This window comes from Hemitrygon akajei, unplaced genomic scaffold (assembly GCF_048418815.1).
Source record: "Hemitrygon akajei unplaced genomic scaffold, sHemAka1.3 Scf000175, whole genome shotgun sequence".
Taxonomy (NCBI): domain Eukaryota; kingdom Metazoa; phylum Chordata; class Chondrichthyes; order Myliobatiformes; family Dasyatidae; genus Hemitrygon; species Hemitrygon akajei.
The window spans coordinates 16,685-40,727 of NW_027332061.1; positions in this window are offsets into that span (position 1 = coordinate 16,685).

The following is a 24,043-nucleotide window of genomic DNA, read 5'->3' on the forward strand; positions in this document are numbered from 1 at the left end:
TACCTTCCCCCCCCCCCCCCCGGTGATGAGAAACAGGAGAAGCAGGAGATATTGTTTCACCTCTTCTCCTGGTGAGGTATTGGCACAACTGAGCTTGTCTTTCGGTGGTGATTCTCTCTTTCATTTCGAGCTGTTTGAATTGATGGCGGAGATCGGTGTGCGTTTTATTCAGCTCTGAGAGATTGTAGTTGAGGACAGATATGTTGTTTTCAAGATTGGATACCTTGTTGTTGAGGGCGGAAAGATTCTTCCGACAGGTTCGCTGGGAGAGCTCCAGGCGGGAATTCTCAGGTATCCTGGATTCAAGGGTTGAGTTCAAATCATGGACTCGCTGTTGACATTGGCGCTGGGTCCTGTTCTTCTCCTGATGTTCTTCCCAAAGTCTCTGATAGTTTTGTTCGGAGGTGATTAGAGACCGACGTGTCTGTGATACTGAGATACTGAGATACTTATTCTGTGATACTAAGGGGTGTGTCAGTGATACGGTGTGGCATCTGTCGGTTTCACAATGTGGGGCTTGATGGTGTCACGCAGAGGGCTGTATCAGTGTAACGGTGAGGGTTGTGTCGGTGTCAAAGTAAGGGAAGTTTTGGAGTCACGGTGAAGGGAGTGTTGATATTGTGGTGTCGGGTGTATAAGTGTCACGGTCAGGAGAGCCTCGGTGTCACAGTGATGGGAGTGTCGGTGTTACGGTGATGGGTGTGACGATGCCACAGTGTTGAGCGTGCCGGGGTCACGGTGATGGGCGTGACGTTGTCACTATGAGACTAGTGTCAGTGTTACGGTGTGGCGTGTGTAAGTGTCACGGTAAGGGGAGTGCCGATATAATAGAGCGGGCATGACAGCGTCACGGTGAAGGATCTGTGTCGGTGCCAATGTGTTCGCAGACTCGGTGTCAAGCTGAGAGGAATATCGGTGTCACAGTGAAGGAAAAGTCATTGTCACGGTGTGGACCGTGTCTGGATCACGGTGTTTGGAGTGTCAGTGTCAAAGTGAGGGGTGTGTTGGTGTCACGGAGGGGGATTTGCCGGTTTCACAGTGATGCGAGTGTTGGTGTCACGCAGAGGGATGGTTCAGTGTTACAGTGAAGGGTGTGTCAGTGTCACAGTGAGCCTTGTATCAGTATGACAGAGAGGGTTGTGTCGATGTCACAGTGAGTGAGGTGTCGGTGTCACAGTGAAGGGCGTGACGTCATGGTGTGAGGAGTGTAAGTGTCAAGGAGAGAGGAGCGTCGGTGTCAGTGTGAGGGGGAGCGTCCATGTCACCGTGACGGGGTGTGTCAGTGTCAAAGTGAGGGGCGTGACGATGTCGCGGTCTGGGGACAGACGGTGTAAAGGTGAGGGGCGTGACAGCGTCACTGTGAGGGCACTTTCACTCTTACGATGTGAGTAGTGTAAGTGTCAGGGTGAGTGTAATGTTGCTGTAGTGGTGTGGGCTGGACGGTGTCTTGGTGCTGGGAGTGTCGGTCATACAGTGTGGGGAATGTTGGTGTCACAGGAGGTGGAGTGTTAATATCACGGAGAGGGCAGTGTCGGTGTCACAGTGAGGGGTGTGTAACTGTCTCGATAAAGGCAGTGTCAGTGTCAAGGTGAGAGGAGTGTCGGTGCCACAATGAAAGGTGTATCAGTGCAATGTGACTGCATTGTCGTGCACGGTGTGAGGGTACTGACATTGTAACGGTAAGGGTATTATCTATGCTCCGTTGAGGGTCACGTCTGTGTCAACATGAGGGGCGTTTCGATGTCACGGCGAGAGTGAATCGGTGTCACAGTGAAGGGCGAGTCCGTGTCACGCTGAGGTTTTGCGCTAATATTTCATTCCACTCTGCTTGTTGATGACCTGACTCCACCCGGAGCCCGTTCGACTCACCATAGATCGAGAGCCCGGCCACTACCGCGACGAGGGCGAACGTAACCAGGCAGAGTAGGCAGATCTTACGGCACGATCTATTTCCGATGTTCTGCTTCGGTTCCTGTTTATCCTGACCTAAAGAGAGACCATTCAGAGTGTGTGTGAATTCAGCCGTGACCCACTGGGTGTCCCTTCCACCCACCATCCGCGCTCTCTCCTTCTACAACGATCACCCCTCCCTCTCTCAATCTCATCGACTTTCAGCCGTCATCGCCGAGAGTCCAAATTCCTTGACTTGGCAAAGGCTGACAGGCGTCTGACGGATTCCAGAGATCAATCTGATCTCCCCTGAGCCTCCTCCGCTCCAGAGGAAGCGACCCAGGTGTCCGACCGCTCGTTGTAACACATCCCACCAAACTCTACAGCCACGTTCAGGGAGGTATGAACGTAGACTGCAAGATCCTCTGCTCATCAAAACGGCTTCGGGCAGGTTGGGACATTATTCCTTGGAGCGTAGGGGTGACCTTACAAGATGTGTAAAATCACGAGCGGTGAATGCGTACATTTATTGTCCCTGGACTTGGAGATCTGAGGAGCAGAGAGCAGAGGTCCAAGGTGAGAGGGGAAAGGGATTTAATAGGGGAGCGAGTGACAAGCTTTCTTTACCCAGATTGTGGTCAGTCTATTTGACGAGCTGACAGAGGAAGTGGACGAGACAGATGAATTTTAAACCTGGACACTTGGGAGCATCACATGTGACCGCTCCAGAATGATGTCATCACTGTGAGCTCTGACCTGTTTGTCCAGTGAGAGCGGTGGGGAATGGGGGAGGGAGTCAGGGAGAGAGAGAAGAGAGAGGGGGGGAGATGGAAGAGAAAGAATGGCATAAGTGAGGGGGAGAGAAGGGGTGACACAGCAAGAGAGAGAGTGATGGGGAGGAAGGGGGAGATGACAGAGACGCGCAGACAGACAGAAGGTGATAACGATGGACAGAGGGGAGAGAGTGATGTGGGCATTGGGCAGGAAAATGTGAGAGAAAGAATGGGGAGAGAGAACTGGGAATGGGCACGGGGGCAGTCTGTGTCGGGGGAGAAACGAGTGAGAGGAGTGAGAGAGGAAGGAGAGGGGATTGAGGAGGGAGAGGGAGGGAGGGGAGAAGTGGAAGAGGGTTGGGAAAGAGGGAACAAGAGAATTTCAGAGAGAGAGGGGAAAGAGCGAGGGGGCAGAGCCTCTCGGAGCGGGAGAGAGGGTGGATAGAGGGGAGGAGAAGGCGTGGAGGGGAGATAAGCGGCAAACTGAGGGACAGAGAGAGAGGTGGGAAGAGCGGGAGGGGTAGTCGACGGGGGTGGGGTATAAGTGTGAGCAGAGAGAGAGGGAAATAGCGAGTGGGAGACCGAGAGTGGTAGAGACTGTGACTGTGATAGCGGGGAGACAGGAGCAATAAGAGAGGGCGAAGAGAACGAGACAGTGGGAGACAGCAGGGGAAATATTTTGAGGGAGGGACGGGGAGCGAGGGAGAGGGGAGACGGCGTGAGAGAAGGGGAAAAGGGAGAAGAAAGTGGGGTTAGAAACGGGAGAGGGTAAAGGTTTTATAACGCCCTCCCTATTCACCGTCTCTCCCACTGCCCTCCTTCCTAACCAAGACAATACAGCGCTAACATCTCCACTACACCCGCCGCACAGCGCTCGCTCCTCATCACCCCCTCCTCCACCCGGCCCAACCCATGCAATCTCCACTCGCCGATCTTTCCCACAACACTACCTCCCCACCACATCCCACGGTGCTCCCTCTAATCCGCCCCTCCCAGTGTGCAACACTCCGCACCGATCATCAAAGAGAGATCCCCTCCCCACTTCGCATCTCCCACTCGTTCCCTCCGTGTTATTTTCAAACAGGGAATCATTAGGGTCAACTGTACGTTTCTCCTGAGATCTCTCGACAGGATTGGAAACGTCAGCTAAACCGGGTCAAACCTACAAAGATGAAACTATCTTCGATCTGTCCGGACTCGGGGCTTAGAGACGGTCTTTAAATTAATTTCCACGTGCGATACATCAGTTTCAGCTGCGAACCAAAGAGTGAGGGTCAGACACAGAGTGAAGCTCCCTCCACACCGTCCCATCACACATTCCCGTGGTCAGACACAGAGTGACTCTCCCTCCACACCGTCCCATCACACACTCCCGGGGTCAGACACAGAGTGAATCTCCCTCCACGCCGTCCCATCACACTCTCCCGAGGTCAGATACAGAGTGAATCTCCCTCCACGCAGTCCCATCACACACTCCCGGGGTTAGACACAGAGTGAATCTCACTCCAAACCGTCCCATCACACACTCCCGGGGTTAGACACAGAGTGAATCTCACTCCAATCCGTCCCATCACACACTCCTGGTGTCAGACACCGAGTGAATCTCCCTCCAACTCGTCCCATCACACACTCCCGCCGTCAGACACAGAGCGAACCTCCCTCCACACCGTCCCATCAAAAACTCCCGGGGTGAGACACAACTTGTATCTCTCTCCGCCCATCTTTCTACCTCCCTACCTCGGAAAGGAGACGGTGAAACCGTTTTTGTAAACTTCACATTCATGTAGGTCTCGCTGTCATCCATTCTGTGAAGGATTCTCTGCGTCTCTGAGCTCAGAAAGGGGAAGCAGCCGTTATTAAAGGAAGTCTGCGTTTACAGGGGAGTTGGACAGACACAAACAAACAGCAGATCAAGGGCCGATAAAGGGAGAGGCCGAGAGCAGGGTGAGGAGGTGCCGGGCAGGAGGGGGAATGAGCTTGCGAAAGTGCGTGTTTTCGAGAGGTCAGAGTGGCGGGGGGTGGAGTTGTGAGACCGGGCAGAATTTGGGGGAGCGGAGAATAAGGGAAATATGGGGGAGTTCGGAGAGGGAGATCTGGGTGACGGGCAGAGAGGGAAGAGTGGGGATAAAAAGGGGGTACGTCAGATGTAGAGGAGAATGGATATACAGGGAGGGAAACGGTAGGGGATATTTAAAGAAAATTTGGGAGTGAGAGGGAGAAAGCAGAGGGCGAGATGTTGAGGGAATGTGAGATAGAAAGAGAGAGAGGGACATGAAGGAGGGAAGAGTATTTGAGGGAGAAGAGAGTGTTCTACAGACAGGGAGGAGGGATGCAGTGGAGGGACGATGGAGGGGATAGAAATAGAAGGGAGGGAGAAAGGAGTGGAAGAAGGGGATTAGAGAGGGATACAATGAGTCGAGAAGGGGAGAAAGACGGAGGGGTATGTGTCACTCATACTGAGCCTTGTTGTCCGGGGGAATTGTATCCCCTTGCCACCCACCCACCCGCGGTTGGTTCCTGGTTTGACCGTCGGACCCTCCCACTTCTCTGCTCATCGCCGGGGCTTCAGACCCTCTGTGCGCGGGAAACCACGGCCCCAGGGACAAACACCCAACACCCACCGAAGCAAGGGAGCCCCCTCCCTCCGAGTGAAATGAACAACTCCTCACAGTCTCTCTCTATCTCTGTCAAATCTACACCAAATTTACACCAGCAGAAGTCGCGAAAACAAGAATGTCATGTTTAGACTGTGCGGTATTTAGCAAACAAAATGGGTGTCTCGATATTGAAGTTTACAGGAAACCACCGCACGCTGATCGGTATCTACGGTTTGACTCTCCTCTCCAATTAGAACACAAGTTGGGGGTTATTACACTCCCAGGGGTCAGACATAAACTGACGCTCCAACCACACCGTCTCATCATACACACTCCCGGGGTCAGACCCAGAGTGAATCTCCCTCCACACCGTCTCATCACACACTCCCGGTATCAGACACAGAGTGCAGCACCCTCCACACCGTTGTTGCTATTTCTGGTCACTTCCACCGGATATCGATCTCTCGGTTCACAGCTTCTCTGCGTCTCTGTCTGTACAGGCCAGTCGTGTGGTTCCACACCACTTCCGCCCTGTGACTGCAAACTCAACACCCCACCACAGTCCTCTGGCTCCTCCCCCTCCCTCCTTAGTTCTACTTCTGGTCTCACACAAACGTTTGCCTCCCAGACACTGTTACAGACTACAGGAACGCTAAAGTTCTGGTGATTGGCGAGAGGGGAGTCAAGAGGGAGATTCTGTCTGTCTCTGAATCTTTGTTGTGTTATCGGACAGTGAGGCGTCAGATTCACTCTGTGCCTCACCCCGGGAGTGTGTGATTGGAAAATGCGTGGGAGCTTCTCTCTGCTTCTGACCCTATCGAGTGTGTGATGGGACGGTGTGGAGGGAGATTGACTCTGTGTCTGACCTCGGGATTGTGTGATGGGACGGTGTGTAGGGAGATTCACTCTGTGTCTGACCCCGGGTGTGTCCGTCACAATAGGCAGGACTTCCCGGTTGCCACCCACTTCAACTCTGCCTCTCATTCCCATCTAGGTATGTCCATAATTTGCCTCCTTTGCTGCCATGATGAGGCCAAACTCAGGTTAGAGGAGCAACACCTCATCTACCGTCTGTGTAGCCTCTCGCCTGGTGGTATGAACATTGAATTCTCCAATTTCCGGTCATTCCCTCCCCCTCCCCCATCCCAGGTCCCTCTCTGCCTCTCTCCCTTTTCTACTTCCTCCTCCTTTATCTCTACTGTACTTTCATGCTTATACCCTCCCCCTCCCCCTTTATCATTCCTCTGATTTGTTTTCCACCTGGCGCCTCTACCCCTTCCCCCTCCCTTATCTCTATTACTGTGCTTCGGCCCTCTCTTCCCCACTATTCCTGATGAAGTGTCTCGGCCCGAAACGTAGGCTACTCTTTTCTCCCGAATGCTGCCTGAACTGCTGAGTTCTTCCAGCGTTGTGTTCGTATTCTTTGATTCACAGTGCCTGCAGTTGTATTTTTGTGCTTTGTCTCTCTTTCTCTCTATCTCACACACACACACACACACAAACGCAGAGCCGCACAAGCACAACGCATCCCGCACCACTACTCCCTTAGCCACTGTCCCCCCAATATTTCCTGTCGCCTGTCACCTTGCTTACTGTGGAGGATGTAACTAATCCCCATTGTCCATTTCCCGGGAACGGTACAGACGGCCCGGTCACATTTCAGTCCGATGAACGTTCACTGTGAGGGGGAGAGAGTAGAAAGAGGGAAAGTGGGGTATAGAGGGTGGGGAGACAAAAAGAGAATGCTTGGTGGGGTGGGCAGTGAGATAGAAAGGCAGAAAGAGAGGGAGTGGAGAAAAAAGGAGAGAGCTGGAGACAGGGGCGAAATTGTTGCGGTTTAAAGGCATTCCTGGGAGAGAAATAGGGAGATAGTGAGGGGAGAGTGAGGGATGCAGAGAGAGAAAGTGATAGACAGGTGATGGAGTGTTTTTGAGAGAGCTCCAGAACTCCGTCTGTCGGGCTGTAGTCCCTGCTATTTTTATTTTTTGCTGTCTTTATGATGGCCCAGTCAGTGTAGCCGCACGCTTTCAATACTTCTCTGAAGCACTGACAACCCCCAGCTTATGTTCCAATGGGTGAAGAGAGTCAAACCTCAGACACCGCGCAGCGTGTGTTGGTTTCCTGTGAACTTCAATATCTAAATGTCAAGGTTTCTGCTCTCGGCTCCTCTCTTTATCAGCTTCTCATCTGGTGTTTGTTTGTCTCGCTGAGCTCAGAGACGCAGAGGATCCTCGACAGGATGGACGACAACGAGACTTACGTGAATGTGAAGCTCGTAAAACCGGACTCACGGTCTCCATCGGGAAGTGAGTGGGGCACAGACGGAGGGAGGGAGCTTCAATTTCTTTCTGACCCCGGGAGTGGGTAATGGGACGGTGTGGAGGGAGTTTCACTCTGTGTACGACCACGGAACTGTGTGCTGGACGGTGTGCAGGGAGTTTCACTCTGTGTCTGATCCCGAGAATGGGTAATAGGATGGTGTGCAGGGAGTTTCACTCTGTGTCTGATCCCGAGAATGGGTAATAGGATGGTGTGCAGGGAGTTTCACTCTGTGTCTGACCCCAGGAGCGGTTGATCGGATAGTGTGGAGGGAGCTTCATTCTGTGTCTGACCCCGGGAGTGTGTGGTGTGACGGTGTGGAGGGAGATTCACTCTGTGTCTGACCCCGGGAGTGTGTGATGGGACGGTGTGGATGGAGATTCACTCTGTGTCTGACCCGGGAGTGTGTGACGGGACGGTGTGGAGGGAGATTCACTCTGTGTCTGACCCGGGAGTGTGTGATGGGACGGTGTGGAGGGAGATTCACTCTGTGTCTGACCCGGGAGTGTGTGATGGGACGTTCTGGAGGGAGATTCACTCTGTGTCTGACCTGGGAGTGTGTGATGGGACGGTGTGGAGGGAGATTCACTCTGTGTCTGACCCGGGAGTGTGTGATGGGACGGTGTGGAGGGAGATTCACTCTGTGTCTGACCCGGGAGTGTGTGATGGGACGGTGTGGAGGGAGTTTCACTCTGTGTCTGTTCCCGGGTGCGTGTGATGGGCTGTGTGGAGCGAGATTATCTCTGTGTCTGACCCCGGGAGTGTGTGATGGGACGGTGTGGAGGGAGATTCACTCTGTGTCTGTTCCCGAGTGCGTGTGATGGGCGGTGTGGAGGGAGATTATCTGTGTGTCTGACCCCGGCATATTATGGTCCGGTCCGTAAAATGCGCATTCCAGGTTTTCCGGGTTTCACCAGTTTCTGTTGAGGAAGGTGATTCTTGTTTGGGGCTGGCTTCAGGATTCAGCCTCTGGTTGTCCGATTGCTCCTGTCCATAACGTCACCCACCACCCCACCCCCCCATCTGTATCCCTCCCTTCACCTTCCTGCCGGGAGACTTGCCTCGCTTTGCCTCTGTCTGGAGCCTCGCCCTGTTTGGAACTGTCTGTCTGTGTCCACGCCTTCGCTCGGTAGGGCCGGCTGTTTTTCCGCTCCCTAGCGTTGGGAACCGTCTCGTCGTGTTCAGCGTTCTGTGTCAGGAGTCCCGGCCCTACGTCCTGTACCCACGGAGGGGTCCCCGCTAGTTGTTCCATTTTCCTGTCTCTCCCTCGACCCAGGCTCTTTGTTCTGCGTTACTGCTCTCCCTCGATCAGGGCTCTACGTTCCTGACTCTTCCTCGACCAGGTCTAGGCCTCGGGGTCTCGTCCAGTCATAGTTCCGTCCAAGGTCACTGTCCTGTAGCCACTTCTCACCCAGCCCAGGATTACCATGCCCAGCCCGGTGCCGGGATTCCCTTGTCCTGTGCTGGGGTTCCCTTGTCCTGTCTCACGTCCAGTCCTGTTGCCTCTCCTCGTCCTGGACCCAGGACTTGCCCTCGCCTGGTTCTGGATTCCGAACCCGAGTCAAGACTCAGGTTCTGGGTCCTTGTTCAGTCTCTGGCTCGGAGTCCAAGGCCAGACTCCTAGTTCCCAGTTCCATGTCCTGGTTCCGCTATCCTCGTCAAGTCCTAGCCCAGGCCCGGAATCCTTGTCTCGTCCGGGGCCTGTGTCATGTCCAGCGTCCTTTCTTCCTTAATTCCCTTGCTACCTCCTCACGCCTAGTCCTGTTCCTGGTCGTTCAGTGTCTGTGTCTTACTTTTGAGTCCATTCCCAACGCCCACTTTATGACATGGGAAGTGTGATAGGTCGGTGTGGAGGGAGCTTCACTCTTGTGTCTGACCCCGGGATTCTGTGATGGGAAGGTGTGGAGGGAGATTAACTCTGTGTCTGACCCCGGGAGTGTGTGATGGGACGGTCTGGAGGGGGATTCACTCTGTCTAACCCCGGGAGTGTGTGAGGGGTAAGTGTGGAGCGAGATTAACTCTGTCTCTGACCCCGGAAATCTGTGATGGGACGGTGTGGAGGGAGATTCACACTGTATCTGATCCTGGGAGTGTGTGATGTGAGGGTGTGGAGGGAGATTTGCATTGTGTTTAACCCCGGGATCAGTGATGGGACTAACTGTAGGGAGCTTCACTCTTTGTCTGGCCCTGGGAGTGTGTGTTAGGACCGTGTGGAGGGAGCCTGACTCTGAATGACCGCGGGAGTTTGTGATCGGATGGTGTGGAGGGAGATACACTCTGTGTCTAACCCCTGGAGTGTGTGTTGGGGTGGTGTTAAGTGAGCTTCACTCTTTGTCTGACTCCTTGCGTCTGCGATTGGGCTGTGTGGGTGGTGCTTCAGTCTGTGTCTGACTCCGAAAATAAATGTGTGATGTGGTGGTGTGGAAGGAGCTTCAATGTGTCTCTCCCCGGAATGTGACGGTGGGGACCTTCTCCCTCTCTCCCCCTCTCTCTCTCTCCCCTCTCTCTCGCTCTCTCCCTTTCTCTTTCTATTTCTCTCTCACGTACACACACACACACACACACACACACACACACACACACACACACACACACACACACACACACACACACACACACACACACACACACACACACACACACACACACACACACACACACACACACTCAGCCGCTCCTGCACATCGCCACCCATAGCACCATTCTCTTCTCCCCCTTCCCTCCTCATTTCCAAAGCCGCCTTCTCCTTTCGCCTCCGCCCTTACTTTCCGGAAAGAATGTAACCAATCCCGGTGCCCAGCGGGAGGCGCTTTTCCTGGAGACATCCGGACTATATTTCCGTGAAGGTGATAATTCAGTCTGAGCGGGAGAGATTGGGAAGAATGAAAGTAGGGGTAGAGAATGTCGGCAGACTGTAAGAGAAGGCTTAGTGAGGAGGAAAGTGAGACAGAAAGGTACACGGAGAGAGGGGAGAGAGAGGAAGGGAGCGGGAAAGTGGAGCGAAATTGAACCGGGTCGGATATATTTCTGGGAGATAATTAGGGGACAGTGGTTTGACGAAGGCCCAGTCAGTGCAGCTGCACGCGTTCATGACTTCTCTGAAATAAAAACTGATAACCCCCAACTTGTGTTCTAATTGGAGAGGCGAGTCAAACCGCGGATGTCGATCAGCGTGCGCTGGTTTCCTGTAAACTTCAATATCCACACGTCCATTTTCTGTGATAAGCACTACAGAGTCCAAAAATGGCAATCTGTTGTTAGCGATATCTTCCGCTGTGAATCTCGTGTAGATTTGAGAGACTGAGGGAGAGACTGTGAGGAGTTGTTCATTTCACTCGGAGAGAGGGGGGCTCGCTTGCTTCGGTGGGGGTTGGGTGTTTGTCCCTGGGCTCGTGGTTTCCCCCGCACAGAGGGTCTGAATCCACGGTGATGAGCAGAGCAGTGGGAGGGTCCGACGGTCAAACAAGGAACCAACGGCTGGTGGGGGTGGGGAAGTGGTGGAGGGGATACAATTCTCTCGAACAGTAGAGGTTCTGCATCAGTGTCACATATCCCTCAGTCTTTCACTCCTTCTTCACTCATTGCATCCCTCTCAAATCACCTTCTTCCACTCATCTTTCCCTCTCTTCCCTTTCTATCGTGCTTGTTGCTGTCGTTCTAACTCCCCTATCAAGAAAGGCTTCCTTTGACAACGGTTACTTCCCCTTTCTGAGCTCAGAGACGCAGAGGATGCTCGACAGCATGGACGACAGCGGGACCTACATGAATGTGTTTACTAAAACTGACTCACGGTCTTCCTCCCGATGTAAGGGGGCAGAAACACGTGGGGAGAGAGATTCAATCTGTGTCTGACTCCAGGATCTCTGCTGGGGAGTTTTGAGGGAGAGTCACTACGTGTCAGACCCCGGGAGTGTGTGATGAGACGGTGTGAGTGGAGATTCACTCTGTGTCTGACTCCGGGAGTGTGTGATGAGACGGTGTGGAGGGAGATTCACTCTGTGTCTGACCCTGAGAGTGCGTGATGAGACGGAGAGAGTGGAGATTCACTCTGTGTCTGACCCCGGGAGTGTGTGACGGGACGCTGTGGAGGGAGATACACTCTGTGTCTGACCCCGGGAGTGTGTGATGGGACTGTGTGGAGGAGATTCACTCTGTGTCTGACCCCGGGAGTGTGTGACGGGACGGTGTGGAGGGAGATTCACTCTGTGTCTGACCCCGGGAGTGTGTGACGGGACGGTGTGGAGGGAGATACACTCTGTGTCTGACCCCGGGAGTGTGTGATGGGACTGTGTGGAGGGAGATACACTCTGTGTCTAACCCCGGGAGTGTGTGATGGGACTGTGTGGAGGAGATTCACTCTGTGGCTGACCCCGGTTATGTGTGATGGGATCTTCAGACTCTGCCTGACCCCGGGAGTGTCTATTGGGGCGGTGTGGTGGGAGGTTCACTCTGTGTTTGACCCTCCGTCTTTTGTCCCCAGCTGATCCTGATGTACCGTACGCTGAAGTTAATTTCAAGACCCTCTCGGCGCCCCGGGTCCGGACAGATCGAGGTCAGTTTCATCTTTGTTGTTTTGTCCCTGTTTAGTTGACGTCTCCAATCCTGTTGGGAGATCTCAGGGCAAACGTAGAGTTGACCCTAATGATTCCCTGTTTGGGAATAACTCGGAGGGAACACGTGAGAGATGCGAAGAGGAGGGAATTCTCTTTGATGGTCGATGCGGGGTGTTTCGCCCTGGGAGGGGCGGAATAGAGGGAGCGCCGTGGGATGGAGTGTGGAGGGAGTGCTGTGGGAAGATGGCATGGTATGGGGCGATGAGGAGCGAACGCTGTGGGGTAGGGGTATTGGAGATGAGTTAGCGCCATGTTGGTGTCGTGAGGAGGGAGTACATTTGGAGAGACGGCGAGTAGGGACTGCGGTTTAAATCTTTAACCGCTCTTTCTCTTTTCTAACTCCACTCTCTTTTCCCCTTTCTCCTTCTCACCTCGTCCCCCCTCCCGCTCCCTCCCCTGTCCCTCCCTCACACTATTTCCCCTGCAATCTCCCTCTGTATCCTTCTTTTCGCCCTATCTCATTGCCACCTCTGTGTCCCATTTATCTATCACAATCACTGTCTCCCCCGGCACTCTGTCGCTCTCTCTCTTTTCACTCTCATACCCCCGAACCCCGCGCGTACTTGCCACCTCTCTCAGTCGTTGGGTTTCCCGCTCATCTTCCCTCCACGTCTTCTCTTTCTTTCTATCCACCCTCTCTTCCCCACCCCGACGCTCTCCCCCCTCGCTCTTTACCCTCTCTCTGAAATCCTCTTGTTCTCGCTTCGCCATCCCTCTCCCACTTCCACCCTCCCTCCTTTTCTCTTCTCATTCCCCTCCATTCAAGATTCAAGATTCAAAATCGTTATTGTAATTCTAACCGTGCATCAGCTCTGCAGGGCAGAATGAGACAGCGTTTCCCAGTGGCAAGTGTAATCATAACCTAACAAACGCAACAATAAAGAGTAAAACACAACAGCTACATATCGGTTAAACTCAAGTTAAATGTGTCCAAAGCAGAGTCAGGTAGCGCAGCTATTTAGCAGTCTGACTGCCTGTGGGAAGAAGCTGTTTAGTAGCCTTGTGGGTTTTGTTTTGATGCTCCTGTAACGTTTACCTGATGGCAGAAGATCAAACAGTTCATGGAGAGGGTGTGAGGGGTCTTTACTGATGTACCGTGCCTTCTGGAGGCATCGACTCTGAAAGAGGTCTTGGACAGAAGGTAGGGAGAACCCAATAACCTTCTCTGCTTCCCTAACCACCCTCTGGAAGGCTTCTGTATCGGCAGCACTGCAGCTGGAGTACCAGGTTGTGGTGCAAAAGGTCAACGCACTCTCAACAACGCCTCTGTAGAATGTAGTTAAGATGTTAGTAGGGAGTGATGCTTGTTTAAGTTTCCTCAGAAAGTGCAATCTCTGCTGGGCCCGTTTCACAATCCCAGGGGTGTTCCTGGACCAGGTGAGATTGTCGGAGATCTGCACCCCTAGGAACTTGATGTTTTCTAGTCTCTGCACTGTGGAGCCGCTGATGCTGAGGGGTGTGTGCTCAGGCTGAGACCGCCTAAGAGGGACGATCATCTCCTTGGTTTTGGTGACGTTAAGCATCAAGTTGTTGTCACTGCACCAGCTCTCTAGGTGTTTGACCTCCTGCCTGTACATTGTACATTCATCTCTCACACCTCGGACTACTCTCTCCCCCTCCCACCCTTCTCCCACTCTGTCCCTTCTCTCCCAGTTCTCTCTCCCCATTTTTCTCTCTCATTTTCCTGCACACATCGCTGTCTCATCTCCCTGTCCAACATTTTCGCCCTCTCTGTGTCTCCGCGTCTCTGTCCTCTCTCCCTCCTCTTCTCCCTCACCTCTCTCGCTGTCTTACCCATTCTCTCCCCGTCACTAATCCCTCTCTCTTCCCTAACCCCCTCGCTTTTCTTTCTCCCCGACTGGCTCCCCCTTTCTCTACCCCTCTCACACTTTCATATCTGGGCTCTCTCTCTCCCAGACGGTCTGAACTCCACCTACTCAGAGCTGAACTTTCGGAAAGAGGAACCCCGCATCGATGAGAACGAAGATCCTCCCATTTCCTCGGGACCCGGCGGGTTGTCAACCACTTCGCAAACAGGTCAGAGAGACGTCAGTCTGAATGGGTCACGTGTTATACACCCAAGTGTCCAAGTTTCTAATGCATCTGCTTCGAAAACTTCCTCTGTCAACTCGTTCTATAGACTGACCAGAATCTCGGTAATGAAAGGTTGTCACACTGTTGTAGTCCGGTCCGGAGCCCGCCTTCCGGGTCTTGCTCTGATCCGCGGACTCCGGACTCCGGGCCTTGCAGCCAGCCCTCCTGTCACACGGAGACATTGGATCATCTTGGCTTAAGGAGGTACACCTGTTGCCTATTAGGGGGCAGGTGTTTATAAGGGGCTCGGGGACGGAGCCTAGTTCGGGGGTCGTCCTGCTCTGAAGCCTGTTTAACCCGCTCTGTACCTGGACCGGCGGCTCTGAATCCTGTCTGTATCCTGTTCTGCCCTAGTTGCCGCCCTGCTCGGAATCCTGTTCTGCCCTGGTTGCCGGCCTGTTCTGTCTTTGCTCTATCCGGTTGGTCTTGTTCTCCTGCTTCTATCCTGTGCGCTGGTCCCGCTGTTCCGCCTTATTCCCCTTGCTCGCGCTGCCACACTGACGGTTGCCTTTTCCAATTTACCGGTGTATCACGGTAGTCCTGCTGCTCACCCTGGACCCAGTTTACTTCTAAATCACTTGCCTCCGTCGGGCAGATCAGGCCGGACTGCCGCTGCCCGGCGGGCGTTCTGCCCCTTCCTACTGGTTACATCCGTAGGGCAGTTCCGGCCGGATTGCCGCTGCCCGGCGGGCGTTCTGCCCCTACCTACCGGTTACCTCCGTAGGGCAGTTCCGTCCGGACTGCCGCTGCCCGACGGAGGTTCTGCCCCTTCCTACTGATTACCTCCGTAGGGCAGTTCCGGCCGGATTGCCGCTGGCAGGCGGGGGTTTCTGCCCTTTCCCTCTATTGCTCCCTAAGGGTTGTACCCCGCACATGCCCAGGTGTCCGCGACTGGCCCAGGCCTCTGTGTTTCCGCCTGGGAGGCGGCCCTGCCCGGGATCCATGCGACCCGTCAGGTGGGATCCTCCTGCCCCGCAACGAACTCTGGGCTCCTCCTGCCTGCCTCGTCTGAACTCTGGGATCCTCCTGCCTTACCCCTCACATGCCATGGCATCCCCATCCTGTCCTACCCCTAGTACTTCAGTGTCTGCGTCCTGCATTTGAGTCCAATCCTGCCCCCGTTCCTGACACACACGGGCCCCAATTAATTTCCTTTCCCCTCACACCTTAGACTTATAACGATATAACCATGTCACATTTATAGCACGGAAACAAGCCATCTTGGCCCTTCTATTCTGTGCCGAACGCTTACTTGCACCATGTCCTACCGACCTGCACTCAGCCCATAACCCTCCATTCCTTTCCTGTCGATATAAGTATACAAGTTTCCTTTAAAAGACAATATCAAATCTGCCTCTACCACTTCTACTGGAAGCTCGTTCCACACAGCCACCACTCTCTGAGTAAAGAAGCTCTCCCTTCTGTTAGCCCTAAATTTTTGCCCCCTAACTCTCAAGTCATGTACTCTTGTTTGAATCTCCCCTACTCGCAATGGAAAAAAAAGCCTATCCACGTCAACTCTGTCTGTCCCCCTCATTATTTTAAATACCTCTATCAAGTCCCCCCCCCCACCCATCCTTCTAAGCTCCAAAGATCTAACTTCTTCCACCTTTCCCTGTAACGTAGGTGTTGAAACCCAGGTAAATTTCTAGTAAATCTCCTCTGTACTCACTCTATTTTGTTGACATCTTTCCTATAATTCCGTGACTAGAACTGGACACAATTCTCCAAATTCGGCTTTTTACGATTTTAACATTACATCCCAACTCCTATACTGAATGCTCTGGTTTATATCGGCCATCATACCAAATGCTTTCTTCACCACCTTATCCACATGAAATTACACCTTCAGGGAAATATGCATCATTATTCCTTGATCACTCTGTTCTACTGCATTCCTGAATGCTCTACCATTTACCATGAATGTCCTATTTTGATTAGTCCTACCAAAATTTTGCACCTCACAATTATCAGCATTAAACTCCATCTTGCATCTTTCAGCCCACTCTTCAAACTGGGCTAAGTCTCTCTGCAAGCTTTGAAAACTGACTTCCTTATCCACAACGTCACAAACCTCAGTATCATTTGCATACTTACTAATCCAATTTACCACCCCATCATCCAGATCATTAATGTATATCACAAACAACAATGGACCCAGTACAGATTCCTGAAACACACCACTAGACACAGACCTCCGACCTGACAAAGAGTTATCCACCACTACTCTCTGGCATCTCCCATCCAGCCACTGTTGAATCTATTTTACCACTTCAATATTAATACCTAACGATTAAACCTTCCTAACTAACCTTCCGTGTGGAATCTTGACAAAGGTCTTACTGAAATCCATATAGACGCCATCCCTTGCTTTACCCTCGTCAACTTTCCTAGTAACCTCTTCAAAAATTCAATAAGATTTGTCAAGCATGACCTTCCGCGCTCAAATCCATGTTGACTGTTCCTAATCAGACCCTGTCTATCCAGATTATACCATCTCTAAGAATAATATCCATTAATTAACTCACCACTGACCTCAACACTACAGGCCAATAATTGCTAGGCTTACTCTTAGAACCCTGTTTAAACAATGGAACAACATGAGCAATACGCCTATCCTCCGGCACCAACCCTGTTTCCAATGGCATTTGAAATAATTATGTCAGAGTCCCTGCCAATTCTACACCAACTTCCCTCAAAGTCCTAGGGAATATCCTGTCAGGAGTTTGAGACTTATCCACTTTTATATTCTTTAAAAGCGCCAGTACTTCCTCTTCGTTATTCATCCTAGTTTCCAAAACTACCCTACTTGTTTCCCTTCCCTTAAACAATTCAATATCCTTCTCCATAATGAATACCGAAGAATAGAGAAATCCCCCCCCACCATCCTTTTGGCTCTACACATAGCTGTCCACTCTGATTCTCTAAGGGACCAATTTTATCCCTCACTATCCTTTTGCTATTAATATAATTGTAGAAACCCTTTGGATTTATTTTCACCTTACTTGCCAAAGCAATCTCATATCTTCTTTTAGCTTTTCTAATTACTTTCTTAAGATTCATTTTACTTCATTTACTTCATTTACTCTATGCTGCCTATATTTATTGTAGATCTCTCTCTTTTTCCGAACCAAGTTTCCAATATCTCTTGAAAACCATTGCTCTCTCAAACTTTTATCCTTTCCATTCAACCTAACAGGAAAGATTCTGTACCCTCATAATGTCACCTTTAAATGGCCTCCATTTCTCTATTAAATCCTTCTCATAAAACAAATTGTCCCAATCCACTCCTTCTAAATCCTTTCGCATTTCCTCAAAATTAGCCTTTCCCCAATCAAAAATCTCATCCATGGGTCCAGTCCTATTCTTCTCCATAATTATATAGAAACTAAAGGAATTGTGACACTGGACCCGAAGTGCTCCCCAACACATACCTCCGTGACTTGACTTAACTCATTCCCGAACAGGAGATCCAGCACTGCCCCTTCTCTCGTTGGTACCTCCATGTGTTGCTGCAAAAAAAAACTATCCTGCACACATTTTGCAAACTCCAAACCACCCAGCCATTTTACAGAATTCCCTATGTGTGAAAAATTAATATCTCCCATAATCACTGCCTTGTGCTTATTACAAATATCTGCTATTTCCTTGTAAATTTGCTGCTCCAATTCTCGCTCCCCATTATGTGGTCTATAATACACCCTTATAAGTGTTACTACACCTTTCCCATTATTCCATTCCACCTGAATGGCCTCCCTACACGAACCCTCTAATCTATCCTGACAAAGCACCGCTGTAATATTTTCTCTGACAAGCAATTTAACACCTTCCCCTTTGCCCCTCCGATTCTATCACACCTGAAACAACGAAATCTATGCCAATCAGACCCTTCCTGCAACCATCTTTCACGAATAGGTACATCATCATGTTTACAGGTATCAGTTCATGTTCTAAGCTCATCCACCTTTCTTGCAATGCTCCCAGCATTAAAATAGATGTATTTAAAAAATAATCCACCTCTTACTCACTGTTTTTCCCTAAAGGTGCAAACAACTTTAATATCTTATTTTTCTTCCTTCTCCCCAACATCTTCGGTCTGAGAGCTCCCCTTTCTCGCACCTGCTTATCCTCCCTCACACACTGTCTACAACTTTTCTCTATTTGTGAATTAATCTCCTCTCTCCTAGTCTCTTCAATTTGATTCCCATCTCCAACCCTCCAAGCTTAAAGTCTCCCCAAGAGCCTTAGCATACCTCCCCGCAAGGATATTCGTCCCGCTAGGATTCAGTTGCAAGCCGTCCTTTTTGTACAAGTCACACCTGCCCCAAAAGAGGTCCCAATGATCCAGAAAGTTCAATCCCTGCCTATTGCTCCAATCCCTTAGTCACTCATTTATCATCCACCTCATTCTACTCCTACTATTACTGTCGCGTGGCACAGGCAGTAATCCCCAGATTACTATCTTTGCAGTCCTTCTTCTCAGCTCCCTTCCTAACTCCCTATATTCTCCTTTCAGGACCTCTTCCCTTTTCCTACCTTTGTCATTGGTACCTATATGTACCACGACCTCTTGCTCCTCACGTTCCCACTTCACTTCACCAGGGAGGCAAACTACCATGCGGGTTTCCTGACTGCGTCCACAGAATCGCCTATCTGATCCCCTAACTATTGAGTCCCCAATTACTACTGCCTTTCTCTTCCTTTCCCTAACCCACTGAGGTACAGGGCCTGAATCTGTGCCGGAGGCACGGCCACTATTGCTTCTCCCAGGTAGGCTGCCCCCCCCCCCAAAGAGTACTCAAACAGGAGTACATCTTGTTAAGGGGTACAGCCACTGGGGTACTCTCTAGTACCTGACTCTTCCCCTTCCCTCTCCTAACCGGGACCCTCTTGTCTGCCTGCTGTTGCCCTGGTGTGAACACCTGCCTGTAACTCCTTTGCATCAACTCTTCACTCTCCGTGAGCAGACGAAGGAAAACTAGCTGCACCTCCAGTTCCCTAACATGGTCCCTTAGGAACTGCAGTTTCTCTCACCTGGCGCAGATATGGATGTCTGGGAGGCTAGGAGTCTCCAGGACCTCCCACATCCGACACCGAGAACAACCAGCTGCCCTCACACTCATAATCCCCCTTTCCTCAAAAAACAGGAAAAATTGAAAACTAAACCACTTTACTTCGCCTGATTCTGTCTAATTTCGGCACGGACTATATGGTTATAAGCCCGTTGAGCCAAAGGCCTTAAGCCTGCACTCTGTTGTAGGCTAACTACGCTGCCCGCTGTATAAGGCTGGGTTTATTTTAAATCTTCCGCCCTTCACTTCCCGACTTCACACGCCTGCGCAGTCCCGCCTCTCCTAACCCCGATGAGAAGAAACAATCAAAATGGCTCCCGCAGCACTCCCGTTCTGATTCTCAGAATTCCTTCTCCAAATTTGTTCTCCCCATCTCCCCACTCTTCCTCCTCTGTCCCACTCACCGTCTCTATCTCCTCCCCTATCCTGTCTCTCTCCCTTTCTTTTTACACCGCCCGTCACAGTCTACCTCCTTCCTCTCTAACACCCCTCCCTCCCTCATCTCTCTCCCTCCACGCCATCCACTCTCACCTCAACCCTGTGCCCTCTGGTTCCCGATACCCCGGAGCTGAGGAACGTCTGTGCTCATTCACCCTACCTCGTAGTTTTACACAACTCTGTAAGGTCACCCCTGCTATCCAAGCAATAAAGTTCCGACCTGCCCGACCTCTCTCCATACCTCACTCCCGCGAGTCCAACGTTCTCGTAAACCTTTCAGCTCCATAGCCTTTCTGTTATCCGGGCGACCAACACTGAACAAGAGCGGCGTCAACGGAAAACCTCCCGGCTCCTGTACCATCATCTTCCAGAGTTCTGAGAACTTTTTAATGTCTAGGTAGATGACATCCACACCCCGTGCCTGATCAGTCCTTCCCAGGCAAATTAGACCGACAATTCTCTCTGTGTCTCAGGCCATTCGGTACCACTCTCTCTGCTCCACCTTCCACCTTCCCAATCTTCGCTTTCTGTCCCTCTCTCGCTGCTCCTTTCTTTTCCCGTCTCTCTCTACCTTTCTCTCTTTCATCTCCTAGTGTGACCCACCATCTTGGGTCTTGTGACAGTACTTGTTAAAGTCAGTGTACATTTCATAAACCAATCAGGACAAACAGGTCCTCCGTAATCAAATCGGTCAGTCTAATCTCCCCTGGCCCCACCGCTTATACACAGCAACCCAACAATAGCTCATTCAAGTCCCTATACATCGCTGCCCTAATCAGCCGTCCTGCTGTCTTACTCCAAAAATAGAAATCTGACATGTTCTCTCCGGGACACTGTCTACATTTCCTGCTGTCTCCGTGAAGCAGCCAGCATAACCACAGACCCCGACCCAAACCAGCCGGACTCACTCTCATCGGGGAGAAAGGTACGAAAGCACGTCCCACCAGTCTCAGTCCCTGCGCCGTTTTTATCGGATTATCGAACCGTCTACTAGGACAATCAGATGGACTCCTAATCTCACGATCTACATCGACGTGGCCCCTTGTCTGCCTGCACTGTACTCTCTCTGTAACTGTGACACTTTACTCTGCATTCTGTGATTGTTTTGCGCGGTTCTACTCCTAAGAAGTGATCTGTATCTATGGAGGTAACTGGAACCTCTCCTGTCTGTGATGTATATAGAAATATAGAAAGCATGCAGCCTTCGGCCGACAAAGTGGTGCCGAACGTGTCCCTACCTTAGAACTACCCAGGATTTACCCACAACACTCTATTTTTCTAAGCTCTATGTACCTATCCAGCAGTCCCATGAGAGACCCTATCGCTTCCGCCTCCACCACCGCCGCCTGAAGCCTATTCCATGCACTCACCACTCTCTGAGTAAAAAAACAAACTTACCCCGACATTTCTGTACCTGCTTACAAGCACCATGTCGTCTCGTGCTAGCCATTTCAGTCCTGGGGAAGAGCCTCTGACTATCCACCCGATTAATGACTCTCATTATCTTGTACACCTGTAGCCGGTCACCTCTCTCTATCCTTCTCTACAAAGAGTGAAGGAGGAGTTCACTCACCCCATTCTCATACGGCACGCTCCCCAATCCAGGCAACATCCTTGTAAATTTCCTCTGCATCTTTTCTATGGCTTCCACATCCTTCCCGTAGTGAGGCGACCGGAACTGAGCACAGTACTCCAGGTGGGGCCTGGTCAGGGTCATATATAGCTGCCACATTACCTCTTGGCTCTAATTTGTATTCCACGATTGATGAAGGTTAATACACCATACGCCTTCTTAACCACTGAGTCAATCTGCGCAGCTGCTTTGAGCGTCCTATGGACTCGGACCCCAAGATCCCTCTGACCCTCCACACTGCCAAGACATTTATCGTTAATACTATATCCTGCCATCCGATTTGACCTATCAAAATGAACCACTTCACACTTAACTGGGTTGAACTCCATCTACCACTTCTCAGCCCAGTTTTGCATCATATCAACGACCCGCTGTAACCTCTGACAGCCCTCCAACTATCCACAACACCCCTAAACATTGCGTCGTCTGCAAACTTACTAACCCATCCCTCTGCATCTTCATCCAGTTCATTTATAAAAGTCACGAAGGATAAGGGTCCCAGAACAGATCCCTGTGGCACTCCACTCTTGACCGACTTCCATGCAGAATATGACCCGTCTACACTCACACTTTGCCTTCTGTGGGCAAGCCAGTTCTGGATCCACACGGCAATATCCCCTTGGACCCCATTCCTCCTTACTTTCTCAGTAAACCTTGCATGGGATTCCTTATAAAATTCTTTGCCGAAGCCCATATACAGTGCATCAGCTGTCCTTCCTTCATCAATGAGTTTAGACATCTCCCCACATAAATTCAATGTCTCGTAAGGCACGATCTGCCTTTTACAAAGCCATGGTTGACTATTCTTAATTATGTCATTCCTCTCCAAGTCATGCCTATCAGGTTCTTCTTCATCAACTTACCAACCACTGAGGTAAGACTCATTGCTCTATAATTTCCTGGGCTATCTCTTCTCCCTTTCTTGAAAAAAGGAAGCAAGCCCCCAATCCACCGGAAGCGCTGCCGTCTCCACTGATGATGCAAAGATCATCGGCAGAGGCTCCGCCATCTCGTCCCTCGCCTTCCACAGTAGCCTGGGGTATATTTAGTTCCGTAGCGGCAACTTATCAAACTCGATGCTTTCCAAAAGCTCCATTACATCCTCTTTCTTAACATCTACATGCTCAGATTTTTCAGTCTGCTGCAAGTCATCACTACACTCACTAAGATACTGAAGTAAAGTATTCATTAAGTAGCTCCTATGGTCTCATCAAGTATTTATTATCGTCTTATGTTCGTATGGTCTGTCCACAGCTGCGGAAGAACGGGAGTCGAAAGTGAAGATCGGAAATAGACCGTACTGTCTTATTTGCCTACTCTGCCTAGTTACGTCCGCCCTCATCGTGACAGTGGCCGGTGTCTCAATCTATGGTGAGTGCAACGGTCTCCGAGTGGACTCAGACCGTAAATAAAGAAAGTAGAATATACTGAGATTATAAAATGAAACCACACCCCCCACCCCCCTTACTGTAACACCGATGGATGAAGGCAGCATACTTGAGGTTTGGGAAGCAAGGATTAGATGGGTCTATTGAGTAACATAGGGTATCAAGAAAAAAAAGAAAAAGAAAAAGAGATTAATAAGGGGCTGTGGACAGAAAGAAGGGATCAAGAGAAGGCCTTGGCGTGTAGGGTAGAGGAGAATCCTAAGGTTTTCAGAAGTACCCCCAACCGTTACCGAGAAGGTATCACCCCTGAACATAACACCGATGCACCGCTCACTGAGGCAATTACCCACACCTCACCCTGAAACAGGCAAAATCCTTACCGTGATACCGACACCTAAATTCACAATGACACCGACATAGTCCTCTCCGTGACACCGACACACCCACCGTGGCCATGACATGTCTCTCAGAGTGACACAGACATACCCCGCTCTGTGAGACCAGCACACCCCACACCGTGACACAGATACTCCACCCACCGCGACACCACCAGGACACTCACTCCACATTTCCCTCGCCTTGTCATCGGCACATCTCTCGCCGAGGCACAGAAACACCTATCACAATGACACCGACACGTCCCGCACAGTAACTCGAACATGCCCCGCACGATACTGACACAGAACCCATAGTAACAATCAAAGAACCTTCACCGGGAAATTGATAACCCCTCAGCGTGAAACAGACACGCCCCTCAATGTGGTGCCGACGCCTCTCACTGTGCCAACAGCAGATCCTTCACTGTGACACCCATTACCGTGACACTGACACAACACTCTCTGTGATCCGTTCGGTAGCGTGACGCTGGCTCACGTGTCACTGTGAACGCCAATCATCCTTCACCATCTCTCTCAGTATCGCAGATTCGTCAATCTCAGATGACATGCGACCGAAACTACCAGCTCTTTTGGGAAGAGTATCACGAGATGAACAGGACCAAGCGCCAATGTCGACTACAAGTCGATGAGTTAAACTCAACCCTTGAATCCACAATATCGGAGATTTCCCATCTGAATCAGACGCAGAGAACCTGTCTCAAGGATCGCTCCGTGCTCAACTCTAATTTGTCTGTTCTTAAACGAAGGTACACTGAACTCCGTCAACAGTTCACTAAGATGAAACAGAAGTACAAATCTGCCAACGAAACCAAGGGTCAAATCTGTGAA